The following is a 6,258-nucleotide window of genomic DNA, read 5'->3' as shown; positions in this document are numbered from 1 at the left end:
GCTGGGAGAAAGAGAACAAAAGGTGCTTGTGAGGATAGAGTGGCCAGGTAAGCCCGCAGCCCCAAAGTCTGGGTGGCAATGCAAGTAGTTCCCAGAGACCTTGAAAGAAAGTATGAGTTGTTCTGGCTGCCACCTTGGGTGTGGGAACCAGGCCAGGACGTTTGGAATTTTTGGAGGCCGGTGCTGGGAGAAAGTGAACAAAAGGTGCTTGTGAGGATAGAGTGGCCAGGTAAGCCCGCAGCCCCAAAGTCTGGGTGGCAATGCAAAATGTTCCCAGAGGAATTCCTAAAAATCTAAAGATGTTCTGGCTGCCACCTTGGTTGTTGGAGTCAGCTCCTGATGGCAGGAGTTTTTATGGCCCAGTGCAGGAAAATGATAAAGAAAAAAGTTGCTTCTGAGGACAGAGTGGCCAGGAAAGCCCGCAGCCCCAAACTCTGGGTGAAAATGCAAGTAGTTCCCAGAGACTTTAAAAAAAGCAAGAGTTGTTCTGTCTGCTACCTTGGTTTTGGGAGCCAGGCCAGGACGATAGGCATATTGGAGGCCGGTGTTGGGAAAAAGTGAACAAAAGGTTCTTTTGTGGATAGAGTGGCCAGGAAAGCCCGCAGCCCCAAAGTCTGGGTTGCAATGCAAGTAGTTCCCAGAGGAGTTCCTAAAAATCCAAAGATGTTCTGGCTGCCACCTTGGTTGTTGGAGTCAGCTCCTGACGGCAGGAATTTTTATGGCCCGGTGCAGGAAAATGATAAAGAAAAAAGTTTCTTGTGAGGACAGAGTGGCCAGGAAAGCCCGCAGCCCAAAACTCTGGGTGGCAATGCAAGTAGTTCCCAGAGACCTTGAAAGAAAGTAAGAGTTGTTCTGGCTGCCACCTTGGGTTGTAGGAGCCAGGCCAGGACGTTTGGAATTTTTGGAGGCCGGTGCTGGGAGAAAGAGAACAAAAGGTGCTTGTGAGGACAGAGTGGCCAAGTAAGCCCGCAGCCCCAAAGTCTGGGTGGCAATGCAAGTAGTTCCCAGAGACCTTGAAAACAAGCAAGAGTTATTCTGGCTACCGCCTTGGGTTGTAGGAGCCAGGCCAGGACGATTGGAATTTTTGGAGGCCGGTGCTGGGAGAAAGAGAACAAAAGGTGCTTTTGACGATAGACTGGCCAGGTAAGCCCGCAGCCCCAAAGTCCGGGTGGCAATGCAAAATGTTCCCAGAGGAATTCCTAAAAATCTAAAGATGTTCTGGCTGCCACCTTGGTTGTTGGAGTCAGCTCCTGACGGCAGGAATTTTTATGGCCCAGTGCAGGAAAATGATAAAGAAAAAAGTTGCTTGTGAGGACAGAGTGGCCAGGAAAGCCCGCAGCCCCAAACTCTGGGTGACAATGCAAGTAGTTCCCAGAGACCTTGAAAACAAGCAAGAGTTATTCTGGCTACCGCCTTGGGTTGTAGGAGCCAGGCCAGGACGTTTGGAATTTTTGGAGGCCGGTGCTGGGAGAAAGTGAACAAAAGGTGCTTTTGACGATAGAGTGGCCAGGAAAGCCCGCAGCCCCAAACTCTGGGTGGCAATGCAAGTAGTTCCCAGAGACCTTGAAAGAAAGCAAGAGTTGTTCTGCCTGCCACCTTGGGTGTGGGAACCAGGCCAGGACGTTTGGAATTTTTGGAGGCCGGTGCTGGGAGAAAGTGAACAAAAGGTGCTTTTGACGATAGAGTGGCCAAGTAAGCCCGCAGCCCCAAAGTCTGGGTGGCAATGCAAGTAGTTCCCAGAGACCTTGAAAGAAAGTAAGAGTTGTTCTGGCTGCCACCTTGGGTGTGGGAACCAGGCCAGGACGTTTGGAATTTTTGGAGGCCGGTGCTGGGAGAAAGAGAACAAAAGGTGCTTTTGACGATAGAGTGGCCAGGTAAGCCCGCAGCCCCAAAGTCTGGGTGGCAATGCAAGTAGTTCCCAGAGACCTTGAAAGAAAGCAAGTGTTGTTCTTTCTGCTACCTTGGTTTTGGGAGCCAGGCCAGGACGATCGGCATATTGGAGGGCGGTTTTGGGAAAAAGTGAACAAAAGGTGCTTTTGAGGATAGAGTGGTCAGAAAAGCCCACAGCCCCGAAGTCTGGGTGGCAATGCAAGTAGTTCTCAGAGACGTTCAAAAGAAGCAGGAGGTGTTCTGGCTGCCACCTGGGTTGTGGAGTCAGCTCCTATCGTTTGGAATTTTTGGAGGCCGGTGCTGGGAGAAAGTGAACAAAAGGTTCTTTTGAGGATAGAGTGGCCAGGAAAGCGCACAGCCCCAAAGTCTGGGTGGCAATGCAAGTAGTTCCCAGAGACCTTGAAAGAAAGTATGAGTTGTTCTGGCTGCCACCTTGGGTGTGGGAACCAGGCCAGGACGTTTGGAATTTTTGGAGGTCGGTGCTGGGAGAAAGTGAACAAAAGGTGCTTGTGAGGATAGAGTGGCCAGGAAAGCGCACAGCCCCAAAGTCTGGGTGGCAATGCAAGTAGTTCCCAGAGACCTTGAAAACAAGCAAGAGTTATTCTGGCTACCGCCTTGGGTTGTAGGAGCCAGGCCAGGACGATTGGAATTTTTGGAGGCCGGTGCTGGGAGAAAGAGAACAAAAGGTGCTTGTGAGGATAGAGTGGCCAGGTAAGCCCGCAGCCCCAAAGTCTGGGTGGCAATGCAAGTAGTTCCCAGAGACCTTGAAAGAAAGTATGAGTTGTTCTGGCTGCCACCTTGGGTGTGGGAACCAGGCCAGGACGTTTGGAATTTTTGGAGGCCGGTGCTGGGAGAAAGTGAACAAAAGGTTCTTGTGAGGACAGAGTGGCCAGGAAAGCCCACAGCCCCAAAGTCTGGGTAGCAATGCAAGTAGTTCCCAGAGACCTTGAAAGAAAGCAAGAGTTGTTCTTTCTGCTACCTTGGTTTTGGGAGCCAGGCCAGGACGATCGGCATATTGGAGGGCGGTGTTGGGAAAAAGTGAAAAAAAGGTGCTTTTGAGGATAGAGTGGTCAGAAAAGCCCACAGCCCCGAAGTCTGGGTGGCAATGCAAGTAGTTCTCAGAGACGTTCAAAAGAAGCAGGAGGTGTTCTGGCTGCCACCTGGGTTGTGGAGTCAGCTCCTATCGTTTGGAATTTTTGGAGGCCGGTGCTGGGAGAAAGTGAACAAAAGGTTCTTTTGAGGATAGAGTGGCCAGGAAAGCGCACAGCCCCAAAGTCTGGGTGGCAATGCAAGTAGTTCCCAGAGACCTTGAAAACAAGCAAGAGTTATTCTGGCTACCGCCTTGGGTTGTAGGAGCCAGGCCAGGACGATTGGAATTTTTGGAGGCCGGTGCTGGGAGAAAGTGAACAAAAGGTGCTTGTGAGGATAGAGTGGCCAGGTAAGCCCGCAGCCCCAAAGTCTGGGTGGCAATGCAAAATGTTCCCAGAGGAATTCCTAAAAATCTAAAGATGTTCTCGCTGCCACCTTGGTTGTTGGAGTCAGCTCCTGACGGCAGGAATTTTTATGGCCCGGTGCAGGAAAATGATAAAGAAAAAAGTTGCTTGTGAGGACAGAGTGGCCAGGAAAGCCCGCAGCCCCAAAGTCTGGGTGACAATGCAAGTAGTTCCCAGAGACCTTGAAAACAAGCAAGAGTTATTCTGGCTACCGCCTTGGGTTGTAGGAGCCAGGCCAGGACGATTGGAATTTTTGGAGGCCGGTGCTGGGAGAAAGTGAACAAAAGGTGCTTGTGAGGATAGAGTGGCCAGGTAAGCCCGCAGCCCCAAAGTCTGGGTGGCAATGCAAGTAGTTCCCAGAGACCTTGAAAGAAAGTATGAGTTGTTCTGGCTGCCACCTTGGGTGTGGGAACCAGGCCAGGACGTTTGGAATTTTTGGAGGCCGGTGCTGGGAGAAAGTGAACAAAAGGTGCTTGTGAGGATAGAGTGGCCAGGTAAGCCCGCAGCCCCAAAGTCTGGGTGGCAATGCAAGTAGTTCTCAGAGACGTTCAAAAGAAGCAGGAGGTGTTCTGGCTGCCACCTGGGTTGTGGAGTCAGCTCCTATCGTTTGGAATTTTTGGAGGCCGGTGCTGGGAGAAAGTGAACAAAAGGTTCTTTTGAGGATAGAGTGGCCAGGAAAGCGCACAGCCCCAAAGTCTGGGTGGCAATGCAAGTAGTTCCCAGAGACCTTGAAAGAAAGTATGAGTTGTTCTGGCTGCCACCTTGGGTGTGGGAACCAGGCCAGGACGTTTGGAATTTTTGGAGGTCGGTGCTGGGAGAAAGTGAACAAAAGGTGCTTGTGAGGATAGAGTGGCCAGGAAAGCGCACAGCCCCAAAGTCTGGGTGGCAATGCAAGTAGTTCCCAGAGACCTTGAAAACAAGCAAGAGTTATTCTGGCTACCGCCTTGGGTTGTAGGAGCCAGGCCAGGACGATTGGAATTTTTGGAGGCCGGTGCTGGGAGAAAGAGAACAAAAGGTGCTTTTGACGATAGAGTGGCCAGGTAAGCCCGCAGCCCCAAAGTCTGGGTGGCAATGCAAGTAGTTCTCAGAGACGTTCAAAAGAAGCAGGAGGTGTTCTGGCTGCCACCTGGGTTGTAGGAGCCAGGCCAGGACGATTGGAATTTTTGGAGGCCGGTGCTGGGAGAAAGAGAACAAAAGGTGCTTGTGAGGATAGAGTGGCCAGGTAAGCCCGCAGCCCCAAAGTCTGGGTGGCAATGCAAATAGTTCCCAGAGGAATTCCTAAAAATCTAAAGATGTTCTGGCTGCCACCTTGGTTGTTGGAGTCAGCTCCTGACGGCAGGAGTTTTTATGGCCCGGTACAGGAAAATGATAAAGAAAATAGTTGCTTGTGAGGACAGAGTGGCCAGGAAAGCCCGCAGCCCAAACTCTGGGTGAAAATGCAAGTAGTTCCCAGAGACTTTAAAAAAAGCAAGAGTTGTTCTGGCTGCTACCTTGGTTTTGGGAGCCAGGCCAGGACGATAGGCATATTGGAGGCCGGTGTTGGGAAAAAGTGAACAAAAGGTGCTTTTGTTGATAGAGTGGCCAGGAAAGCACTCAGCCCCAAAGTCTGGGTGAAAATGCAAGTAGTTCCCAGAGACCTTGAAAGAAAGCAAGAGTTGTTCTTTCTGCTACCTTGGTTTTGGGAGCCAGGCCAGGACGATCGGCATATTGGAGGGCGGTTTTGGGAAAAAGTGAACAAAAGGTGCTTTTGAGGATAGAGTGGTCAGAAAAGCCCACAGCCCCGAAGTCTGGGTGGCAATGCAAGTAGTTCTCAGAGACGTTCAAAAGAAGCAGGAGGTGTTCTGGCTGCCACCTGGGTTGTGGAGTCAGCTCCTATCGTTTGGAATTTTTGGAGGCCGGTGCTGGGAGAAAGTGAACAAAAGGTTCTTTTGAGGATAGAGTGGCCAGGAAAGCGCACAGCCCCAAAGTCTGGGTGGCAATGCAAGTAGTTCCCAGAGACCTTGAAAACAAGCATGAGTTATTCTGGCTACCGCCTTGGGTTGTAGGAGCCAGGCCAGGACGATTCGAATTTTTGGAGGCCGGTGCTGGGAGAAAGAGAACAAAAGGTGCTTTTGACGATAGAGTGGCCAGGTAAGCCCGCAGCCCCAAAGTCTGGGTGGCAATGCAAGTAGTTCCCAGAGACCTTGAAAGAAAGTATGAGTTGTTCTGGCTGCCACCTTGGGTGTGGGAACCAGGCCAGGACGTTTGGAATTTTTGGAGGCCGGTGCTGGGAGAAAGTGAACAAAAGGTGCTTTTGACGATAGAGTGGCCAGGTAAGCCCGCAGCCCCAAAGTCTGGGTAGCAATGCAAGTAGTTCCCAGAGACCTTGAAAGAAAGCAAGAGTTGTTCTTTCTGCTACCTTGGTTTTGGGAGCCAGGCCAGGACGATCGGCATATTGGAGGGCGGTGTTGGGAAAAAGTGAACAAAAGGTGCTTGTGAGGATAGAGTGGCCAGGAAAGCGCACAGCCCCAAAGTCTGGGTGGCAATGCAAGTAGTTCCCAGAGACGTTCAAAAGAAGCAGGAGGTGTTCTGGCTGCCACCTGGGTTGTAGGAGCCAGGCCAGGACGATTGGAATTTTTGGAGGCCGGTGCTGGGAGAAAGAGAACAAAAGGTGCTTTTGACGATAGAGTGGCCAGGTAAGCCCGCAGCCCCAAAGTCTGGGTGGCAATGCAAATATTTCCCAGAGGAATTCCTAATAATCTAAAGATGTTCTGGCTGCCACCTTGGTTGTTGGAGTCAGCTCCTGACGGCAGGAGTTTTTATGGCCCGGTACAGGAAAATGATAAAGAAAATAGTTGCTTGTGAGGACAGAGTGGCCAGGAAAGCCCGCAGCCCC

Source organism: Numenius arquata, chromosome 6 (genome assembly GCF_964106895.1).
Source record: "Numenius arquata chromosome 6, bNumArq3.hap1.1, whole genome shotgun sequence".
Lineage (NCBI taxonomy): Eukaryota > Metazoa > Chordata > Aves > Charadriiformes > Scolopacidae > Numenius > Numenius arquata.
Note: the sequence above shows the minus strand (reverse complement) of the source record.